An 11,528-nucleotide genomic window follows, 5' to 3' on the forward strand; every position below is an offset into this window, starting at 1 on the left:
TCGAGGGGCGATTATCGGATTGGTCGGAAAGCTGATAGGCCGGCTCGGTCTGCCGTTCACATGGCAACATAAGCAGGTGCCACCCGGCGCTCATAGTTCACGTGGAGCCACTACGAAATGGAATTCAGACTGTGTGTCTGGCAGAGAAGGAAAAGCGCTGGAGAAGCTTTAAGTCCCCGGTCCGCACCGCAGCGCGCCGCACGGTGGCCAGCGCATGACCTTTGGGTGGTCGGTGGATGGCGCCCACCGCTAAGCCGCTTTTCTTCTTCCTCCTGCCCACGGGGCAGCTGCGTGGTCAGCATGGCCCAGTTTAATGAAATTCTCCTCTGTGCGTGCGTGTGTGGATGTGTGTGCGTGTGAGCGATTCTCTGCTTCCAGACGCGACCTACTTTCAGAGTTACCTTCGTCGACTGAATACTTGTTATTATTTCCGTGAATCCCATGGAAATAATATCGACCCACATATATTTTCTAAGTTCCATTCTGCCGAAAGACATCGGTAATAATGGTACAGTAAAGAAGTTGCAACAGTCCAACAATTCTACTTTGAGGCGTAAACAGAATGGCTCGAAATCTAAATGGGTCGTCTGAACATACTGTAAGTTCCGTTTACGAGTAGGGTACTCACAAACTGCAGAACAGGTTTAGTATTCTAATACTTTTCGGCCAGATAATACGGTAGAGAACGTTATAGGAGGTGAAAAATGGGTGCCGTAAGACGTACACAAAGACAGCTAGTAACAGAACATCCACCTCTAACATTACTTTTCCTCAACAGTAGTTGTCAATACCAGTATTATTTTCCGAATTTTGGACAGGTCAGTATTATCTCAGCTGCTTTTCTGAAAATTTTCATATAATTTTATACACAGTATATCAAGCTAAAATTGATGAAAAGGAAATACTTTACAAAATATTTTACTTTCGATGTTACAATCTATGAATACTAGTTCTCAATGTATAGTTAAAATTATTCTTTTTCGAAACTTTTGAAATTGCGAATTACTGCCACAGTTAAAATTTATATTGTTAATTACCAATCCTGTCCTATTGACTATGCTAATTTCTGGATTCATTTATGAAATAATAATCGAAATTAAAGCTGGTAGAAATTCATTTGTTACAAAAAATGGTTAACCCTTGGGAATATCGTTATTTCCGCAGATTGTAGTAGTCGTAAGCATGCCTCTGATGTGATCGGACGTATCGGCTTTGTTAATGTAAAAAATCAAAATAATTTATGATACGTATAATAACATGTGAGAAAGAATTTAGTTGAAAGAATGCTGCAACTACAATCTTCAGATTTATTTAGTTCAAATCAACCGTGAGGACCTGATGTGACATTTTTCGGCTTCAAGTATCAGACACCTAGACGAGAAGAACTGGAGCTAACCCAACACTACAAGCTAAGTAAACTAGAAAGTGTATTGTAATCTTCGTTCCTCTCATATCTAAAGGAAACACTTTAATGTGGACAATAGGTGGAAGTAGTAAGGAGTGGGTAGATTACTATCTTCAGCAGAAAGAAAGAGAAATAACGCTAATGAAGGTACCGCGTCGTCTCTAGATTCGATTCTTATTGCATTTTCCAACGCAGCTTGTTCAGTGATACGAACAGCATTTCTTAACATTATGAGACCACGTTCTCATAATTGTGGCTCTTTTCCAGGGTATAAAAAAAATAAGAATAATTTTGTTTCATTTGCGGTTTCGTGTGCGGTTTCGGAAACTTTTTCCTAATAAACTTGAAAGACGTCACTTTCACAAGGAAGAAAACTTGAGCGCTGTCACGATGTAACACTATCTTCACGAGGTTAGTTTCCTCTTTGTGATCTGTACCCAATCGACATTATTATTCATTTTTCTGAAAAAATATCAGCAAGACAATGACAGAAAATAGGACATTTATACGCAGCGATCTTCACTGTACACATCAATAACATAAAAAATATTATAGGGAAGGAGTATGTTTAATTTAAACACCATTATTCTGTAGTTTCTTTTACATTTTCATTGGAACACAATTACTGCTTGTAATTACACACCTTTCTCATAATATTATACCAGAAAGAAAGACAAACATTGTACATTATCAATGAAGAAAGATGTTCATATATTGTTGAATAATTGTTCATTTTCTTTAACTTCACGGACTAGTATCACTGAAATATATTATTCCTTGCTTAGGTCCTGATCAAATTTTTCTTCTCTCCACTTATAAAGAAGTTAACAAGTTGACAAGTCCCCGTGTCTTCCTGTCACTGCACCAAATGCCGATCTTCCGGGCGACCCACGCGTTTCGTCGCAGACGACGACAGCCGTCGCAGAGACTGGTACGTCACTTGTCACACCAGTGCTATTGTACGCTTTATCGTGAGGAGACACTCGTCTGAGTAGCACCAATGACCGCGATACGGCAATACTGACAACCGCTACCATTCTGACTCTGAACAGCATGTATGTAAACAAAAACCCCACGAACCTCCAGAAGCAGCACCGTGTGCACTAAGATGATTACCTTCAATGAATGCGGCCACATGATGACGATGGTGCCAAGTCTTCTGGCATTCAGATCTTCTACATCTACATCTACATCTACATTTATACTCCGAAAGCCACCCAATGGTGTGTGGCGGAGGGCACTTTACGTGCAACTGTCATTACCTCCCTTTTCTGTTCCAGTCGCGTATGGTTCGCGGGAAAAACGACTGTCTGAAAGCCTCCGTGCGCGCTCTAATCTCTCTAATTTTACATTCGTGATCTCCTCGGGAGGTATAAGTAGGGGGAAGCAATATATTCGATACCTCATCCAGAAACGCAGCCTCTCGAAACCTGGACAGCAAGCTACACCGCGATGCAGAGCGCCTCTCTTGCAGAGTCTGCCACTTGAGTTTGCTAAACATCTCCGTAACGCTATCACGGTTACCAAATAACCCTGTGACGAAACGCGCCGCTCTTATTTGGATCTTCTCTATCTCCTCCGTCAACCCGATCTGGTACGGATCCCACACTGTTGAGCAATACTCAAGTATAGGTCGAACGAGTGTTTTGTAAGCCACCTCCTTTGTTGATGGGATACATTTTCTAAGGACTCTCCCAATGAATGTCAACCTGGTACCCTCCATACCAACAATTAATTTTATGAAATGATAATTAAATAGACACCCTAGCTGCAAGCAGGCGTTGATACACTTCATTGGGGACATGTTGAAAATGTGTGCCCCGACCGGGACTCGAACCCGGGATCTCCTGCTTACATGGCAGACGCTCTATCCATCTGAGCCACCGCGGGCACAGAGGATAGTGCGTCTGCAGGGACTTATCCCTTGCACGCTCCCCGTGAGATCCACATTCCCAACATGTCCACAACACTACATTCGTAGTGCGCCTAATAGATGTTTGCCCATCATACTCATTACTCGTGGCAGATTAATCTACCAAGTCCCGTACGAGTTCGGGCATAGCGTGTGCGTTCGCACAAGAAGGTCAGAGGCCGGGAACCCATATTTTTTTAACTATATATATGACGGTAGTATATGTTCCCGAAAGAACAGTTACCGTGGATGTCCATGCAGCTTTGCTAGAAATGAAATGATAATTAAATAGACACCCTAGCTGCAAGCAGGCGTTGATACACTTCATGTAAGCAGGAGATCCCGGGTTCGAGTCCCGGTCGGGGCACACATTTTCAACATGTCCCCAATGAAGTGTATCAACGCCTGCTTGCAGCTAGGGTGTCTATTTAATTATCATTTCATTTCTAGCAAAGCTGCATGGTCATCCACGGTAACTGTTCTTTCGGGAACAGATACTACCGTCATATATATAGTTAAAATTAATTTTATATGATCATTCCACTTCACATCGTTCCGCACGCATACTCCCAGATATTTTACAGAAGTAACTGCTACCATTGTTTGTTCCGCTATCATAATGTACCACCGCTTCACACCAAGACCGCTTCACGTTGGTAGTGACGAGGCGGCGTCGACACCTCCCACGTGCGTCCCGGATGGCGTTCCTCCTGCGGTGCCAACTCCATCCGCGTGCACAGCAGACGATCAACCGAAGGACAATACATGTGTACTGATGAACTCCTGTACGGATGATGTAGAGCATGACACCTTGCTACCATCTTGTGCCACAGAAGAGAGTGTGCAGATGGTGGTGTCGGGTATAGCAAGGACATATAACGCGATGGATACTTCAGATGATCTTCCCCGGACGGGCACCACAGATATGACACCCGTTTCCTGGTGAAGGTGGAATCCTACAGTTTCGACTGGCTACTCTGCGCGCCTATAACTGACGATGTTGCAAGATACGCTGACTGCGCCGAAAGTAAACGTAGCGCTCCTGGAGGAGGCATACTTTGTGACCAAAAGCATCCGGACACCTCGCTGAGAATGACTTGCAAGTTCATGGCGCCCTCCAACGGTAATGCTGGAATTCAATATGGTGCTGGCCCACCCTTAGCCCTGATGGCAGCTTCCACTCTCGGAGGTATTCGTTCAATCAGGTGATGGAAGTTCTCTTGGGGAATAGCAGCCCATTGTTGTACTGAGGAGATGGATGGATGTGGATTGGTGTGATCTCGCACGAAGTCAGCATTCCAAAACATCCCAAATGGGTTCCCTAGGATTCAGGTCAGGACACTGTGTAAGGATGTTATTGTCGTCTAACCATTCCACTACAGGCCGTGCATTATGAACAGGTGCTCGATAGTGTTGAAAGATGCAATCAGCAATCCCCGAATTGATCTTCAAAAGTGGGAAGCCAGCATGTGCTTAAAACAGCAATGTAGGCCTGTGATGTGATATTGCCACGCAAAAAAACAAGGGGTGCAAGCCTCCTCCATGAAAAACACGACCACACCATCACACCACCGCCTCCGAATTGTACTGCTGGCACTACACACGCTGGCAGATTATGTTGAACGGGCATTCGCCATACCCACAACCTGACATCGGATTGCTACATTGTGAACTGTGATTCGTCACTCCACACAACGTTTTTTCACTGTTCAGTAGTCCAATGTTTACGCTCATTACACAAAGTGAGGCGTCGTTTGGCATTTACCGGCGTGATGTATGGCTCATTGGCAGCCGCTATACCATGAAATCTAAGTTTTCTCACCTCCCGCCTAGGTATCATAGTAGTACTTGGAGTGGAACCTGATTCAATTAGGAATTCATATGTGATGGTCTCCATAGATGTCTGCCTATTACACATTACGACCCTCTTCAACTGTCGGTGGTCCCTTTCAGTCAACAGACGAGGTCGGCCTGTATGCTTTTGTGCTGTACGTGAGCGCCGGCCGAAGTGGCCGTGCGGTTAAAGGCGCTGCAGTCTGGAACCGCAAGACCGCTACGGTCGCAGGTTCGAATCCTGCCTCGGGCATGGATGTTTGTGATGTCCTTAGGTTAGTTAGGTTTACCTGGTTCTAAGTTCTAGGGGACTAGTGACCTCAGCAGTTGAGTCCCATAGTGCTCAGAGCCATTTGAACCATTTTGCTGTACGTGTCCACGTTTCCACTTCTCTGTTACATCGAGAACACTAGACCTAGGGATGCTCAGGAGTGTGGAGATCTCGCGTGAAGACCTATGACACAAGTGACACCTTATCACGTGATCACGTTCGAAGTCAGTGAGCTCCGCGGAGCGCCCCATTCTGCTCTCTCACGATATGCAGTGACTATTGAGGTCGCTGATATCGAATACCTGGTAGTAAGTGGCAGCACAATGCACCTAACATGAAAAACGTGTGTTTCTGAGGGTGTCCGGATACTTTTGATCTTTGGATCAAATAATGTATGGTACGGATTTTGTCGGCCCTTTCGTGTACAACGCGAGTAACTCGGCGAGCACTATGCACGCGGATGAACTTTATTATATGGGAGTTTTGATGAGCTGATAACCATGTTGTTTGTGGCGGAAAATGTAATCATCTTGAAGCCGTTGTGGTTGGTTTCTTCGTGTAGGTTGTACGTTCCTATGGTAGGAGAGTGAATATTTTCTTTCTCTACTTTGGCGTTGGAAGTACAAAGATGTCCCTTTTTGGTACTTCTTCGCAATACGATATAGATTTTCATAAAACTCTTCTTGCGTCATCTGTCTTGCCTTCAGCATGAGCATGAATAATGATGAACGCGGTGTCACAACTTTTCTGCTTGACGGCAATCTACGACAAATGCTTCCTCACTGCTTTCACTGCGGATTGACGTGTTTATACTGACTGCAATAGCCATCCCAAATTCCATTTCAGTCCCTCCGCCATAGAAAATTGTAGTGCTTTGCACACCGCTTCGCCTATCCGTTTCCTACAATGCCGCTACGTCTATCTTATGCGATTACCGTAGCAGCCCCTGACAGGCTTTGGACGCTGCAGGTAGCTGTGATCAAATCGTTCATCCTTTTTCCTTGCCACGTTTGTCATCCATTTAATTTTTCTAATATCCGTGGCAGATTTGTTGACTTTTTAACCTGGTTATATTTAACAAGTTTCTTGTGGTAGCTGTTTTCGCAGCAGCAGTACATAAACTGCAGAAGTTTGAAAGAAAACTGAACCAGCTTTGCATGTTGTCCATATGGTTTTTAATTTTATTTGTAGACCCGTGCGCGTTTAGTTTTATTTACTAGGCATCTTCAGCAATGCCATGAAATATTACATGATTTTCCGTTTACAAATATGGGTTACACATTTAAAACGGTTCATGGAAGTTATTATAATTAAATGGAAAGTTACTTACACATCTACATCAGGAAGAGAAATTTTCAGATCTCAGCTTCATGCGGGCAGTATATCACTATTGATAAGCGAAATAGCTTTCCGTCATCTAGAAAACTGGTTGAAAGCCATCAGTTTGTCTTGTGGTCACTCTTTTGTCGAAACATAACACTGTAACTTCAATTTTCTGTGTATACCGAATTTTCACATACTGCTGAAACTGCAATTTTCTGCATCTAGTGTGTCATTCATTTTTGTAAGTGTTTCTGACTTTCTCAGTTTTTTCTTTGAATTGTATTGTGTTTTACGTGCGCGCGCACTCTTTTATTTTTAAAAATAAAAATGGTACACACACACACACACCCACACACACACAAAACACATACGCAAATACAAACTTAGATGAATATACAAAAATAAAAAAGAATAAAAAGAAACACGGAAAGCTCTTACAAATACGAATGACACACTAGACACAGAAAATGGTAGTTATAGTATTATGTTTCGGAAACAGAGCGACGGTAAGAAAAACTACAAGCTCCCAACCAGTTTTCCTGATGAGACAAAGATGTTTGGCTTACCAATAGTGACATATTGGCCATATGCAGCTGAGACCTAAAAATAGCTCTTTCATACAAAGAATGAATTAGAAGTAGATCTGTCAACAACTTTCCATTTTATTACAAAATCTTCCAAGAACTGTTTTAAATAATATACAGTATAACCTACGTGTGTAAACGAAAAAAATTATATAATATTTCGGGTCACCCGATGACAATGCATTGTAAATGAGGCAAAACAAGTGTGGGTGCACAAAGAAAATAGAAAAAAAATGTGCAACATCCAAGAGAAGTTTTTCTTTTAAACCACTTCAGTTGATCGAACTATTCCAGTGTAGGATTTTCAGTCACAGAACGAACAAGGAACTCCAGTGTTGGAGTTGCCATTCCCTAACCGAAAGGACCAGTTTTAAGGTGCCAGTCATCAGCGCTCTGCCTTTCCAATAAGTGATAGGATTTTCTGGTTTCACGCACAACTATCATGTCTGCGAAAAGCTTTGCTTGAGTTATAGTGCACATACATATTCCACGTCAATGCTATACTCAAGTCTTATAATGCAGTCATTTACCCTCCTACTTCCTCACACAGGCTTCGACCTGTCAATGGCTCTGTCGCGCCTCATCGATACACAATGAGATACTTGTTGCAAAATGTAACACCACATGGCACAGCTAATTGTCTTTCACACACCCTATGACTCAAATATGCCCTCGTATATTAAGTTACTTGTGTAAACTGAGTACACGGAGACAGAAGAGCGGAGACCGTCGATGAATACGCAGTGGGGCTAATGTGATGTAATGTGATGTATACTGACCATGCGGCCTGCGGTTCGTGGTCTGGCGATAGCGGCTGAATATTCAGCAGATTGAATACGGATCAGACTGCCGCCACCAAAATGTCCCCGTAAGCCCGTGTCGAGCCAAAGCCGGCCCATGATCCTTCTCAGACCCTGTAAGACACGGAAATTCGAAGGAGATGGAATAAATTTACATACACCGCGCTCTTTGAAATCTCATTGTTTTCGCCATCGATTTTTTTAAATTTACAGTTAATGAAGAACATTGCACAGGTATGGGAGCTGTATTTGCGAATTCTGTTCCAGCGATCGTCGTGGAGGATATAGTTTCCTACATTGCAGCGTTATTTCCTGTAAAAAAAAAAAAAAAAAAAAAAAAACACCATCGCCAGAGAGCATTTCTTTGCTGTTTTCTTTCCTAGCTCATGAGCTGTTCAACAGTCGTCTGGACGCATTGAATGTGTTGAGCGTGGAGATTTTGTTGATGATAGGCAAGGGCTGTCTCCCATAAAGTATTAGCGTTGAAAAATACTGTCCACATATCCATTGTCATAGCTTATCACTAACATAAATAATCGTATTAAGGTCGAAGGAGTCGGAACTTTTTTCCTTACTTTTGAGCGATCTAATATAGCGGGTAGTTATAATGGAGTGCAGCTATTGTTGGACTGTAATTTTCGTGTGGCCTCGAAACTTGGTCGACGTGTTAATGTGTTATTGCGAAACGGATTTACGCTAGAAAAAATTCGTTTCAATTTTGGCCACCAGGTGCAAATGTGGCGCTACACACTGTTTGAATGACACTATTACATCCATGCTGTCGTCTGACAAGCCATAGCGTGAGTGAACAGTGTGGCTATCTAGAAGGAAGACCGCGTACTGTTAAGTGAAACGGTTTTATGCAAACGGCAGCAATTACAGTGCTGCATAGAGAGAGCATCGCCAGCTGAAAAGTTTGGGGAGAGGCCCGACGTCATTAAATGGTTTACAGAAGCTGATAATGAAATTAGAAATCACGGGTGAGCTTGAAGTGACACCTGGAATAGGAAGGATTCCTATGCGGGAGGACGTTCGTGACGAGTCTGCTGTTGCTCTGCCCCTGATAGTGTTACTGCTCGTGCAGTGTCACCAGAATTGTCCATCCAATGGTCAACAGTATGGGAAGCTTTACGGTTTATTTTCCACTGCTACCCTACAAGGCCCAGACGGTGCAGCAACTGAAACGTCATGATCCACAACAACGTTCTGAATTTGCTCTTCGGTTTTGGGCTCGGACCAACACTGACGATATGTGGCCGGACAATATTCTGTGAATATTGCAGTGAATACACAAACCTGCCGAGTTTGGGGTACTATTAAACCGCATGTTGTGCACGAAGAGACATTTTACTCGTCATATGTGAGTGTGTCGCTTAGATTCACAAGCACCTTTAGTCTCCGACCGTTCTTCTTTCAACAGAATACCCCCAGTGCGGCAGACAGGTGTACCATTACTTCAGCAAGTTATCAAGACCCCCTTGTTGGGCATGTGATTCCAGATTTGGAAGAGCGCAGGTGTGTGGAAAGCACTGATTTTATGCAGGATTGGGCAACACCCCATGTCGCTCGTTCCGTAGAACATCTGCTCAACGCAACCTTCCACGACCGTGTCATTTCCTTTTGGTTACGAAGATACATGAGCCATAAGATCACCTGATCTGAGTCCATGTGACTTTTGGTCCTAGGGATATCTAAATGAACGCGTTTCTCAGGGACATCTGAAGGTCAGTATACAAAAACACGTTGCTCACATTCCACCGCAACTTCATTGAGCAAGTGTTGATCGCGTCGCCTCGTCGAGGTCTCTGGTGCTCATACTAAACAAATTGTGTAACCAGAGGTCAGTAATAAAATCAACATTTTGATTTCCTTACCTGTTTGACCTTTCCTGCCCACGTCCCATTCCCAATGCATTACATGTATAAATATTGCTGTAAGTCTTCTTTATTCACAACGTCAGATTTGCACCTGGTGGCCAAAATTAGAAGTTTTTTGAAAGATATCTTGAAGCCTTCAACTACCATTCTCTTTATTTCATGTATAACTCTGCAATTTCGGCCTTAGGCCATTTCTAAGTATCTAAAGCGAAAGTGTCATACATTGAATACGTTACTGACACTTGTGATTTTGATGCAGGAACAAGTAATGTCTGTAGATATATTAGGCACGTTATAACTTATTTTACGGATGATTTTTTAGTCGTAGATTATGTCATGTACGTCGTTGCTCCTTTGGCAACATGTTATGTTCATAAAATAAATCCCTGATGCTCACGCTATTTTAGGAGCACGTTACGTTCGAGCAGTTGTTGCAAAGCTCTTACATACAAGGCCCTTGGTTTAACGTACTGAACACTAGGAGGATTATAATTATTTTAAAGAAAATTGCTACTTAACCTGCATATGTTTTTGTTCTCAGTTATATTTAATTATCGTTCATCATGGTGTAAATATGATTGTGTGCAATTTCTTTAAAACAACCTATAAACATTTGTTCTGTTATTGTGGGAGCACGTCATTTTTGAACGGTTGGTACAAAGATCTTATATGTGAAACATATCATACTACTCTGATGAAACAGTAGTGAGAACTACGAGAATCGAGTAAGAACTGCTATATGGTTGTGTGCTGTTTATTACTGAGTGTAGTGATAATTTTACATTCTACGCTTCTGTAATTCTTCGCCGTAGAATTGGTACAAAGTTGTCTACGAATTTCCCATTTATCAGGGGTTTTTGCTCATTTAAAACTGTCTCACTGGTCTTTTTGATTTATGTAAACTTCAATTACTTCCATTACATCCATGATATTTCTATTCTGTAACTTACGTAATATCTTAAGTGATCCACCTATATTATGCATTTTGTGGATGGTGCCTTTTAAGCGTGCAGCTTTGTAACAACTACTCGAAACTAACGTGCTCCTAAAATAGCGTGAACATGTCGCATTTATTTCATGTACGTAACATGGTGCCATGGGAGCAACAGCGTACATGACATAGTCTACTACTAAAAAATCAGTCAAAAATTAAGTTGTAATACGCCTAGTAGATCTACAAATATGACTTGTTCATACATCAAAATCACATGTGTCACTGACGTATCCAATGTACAGCACTTGAAAATGGCCTAAAACCGAAATTGCACAATCATAAATGAAATAAAGAGAATGGTAGCTGAAGGCTTCAAGAAATCAAGAAATTCATCGCAGCTGCGCACCCTGTTGCATTGAAAATTATAAAATTAGAAGTATTTTTTCCAGTGTTAAACTGTTCCACATTAACGGATTAGCATATCTACCAAGTTTCGCTGCCATAGTATAATTACAGCCAACACCAGTCTTCTGTCGTGAGATCTATATCCACCCAGTGCTGACCACCTGCGCAGCTCACTCGTCAGTGC

At 42.4% G+C, this 11,528-nt stretch overlaps 1 non-coding gene across 1 annotated transcript; it reads right to left on the reverse strand.

Annotated features, from left to right (window-relative positions):
* Positions 1 to 3,221: 3,221 nt before the first annotated feature.
* Trnat-ugu (transfer RNA threonine (anticodon UGU)) lies at positions 3,222 to 3,296 on the reverse strand. Its single transcript has one exon. It is a non-coding gene; the product is annotated as a tRNA-Thr (tRNA).
* Positions 3,297 to 11,528: the final 8,232 nt, after the last annotated feature.

This window comes from Schistocerca nitens, chromosome 4 (genome assembly GCF_023898315.1).
Source record: "Schistocerca nitens isolate TAMUIC-IGC-003100 chromosome 4, iqSchNite1.1, whole genome shotgun sequence".
NCBI lineage: Eukaryota > Metazoa > Arthropoda > Insecta > Orthoptera > Acrididae > Schistocerca > Schistocerca nitens.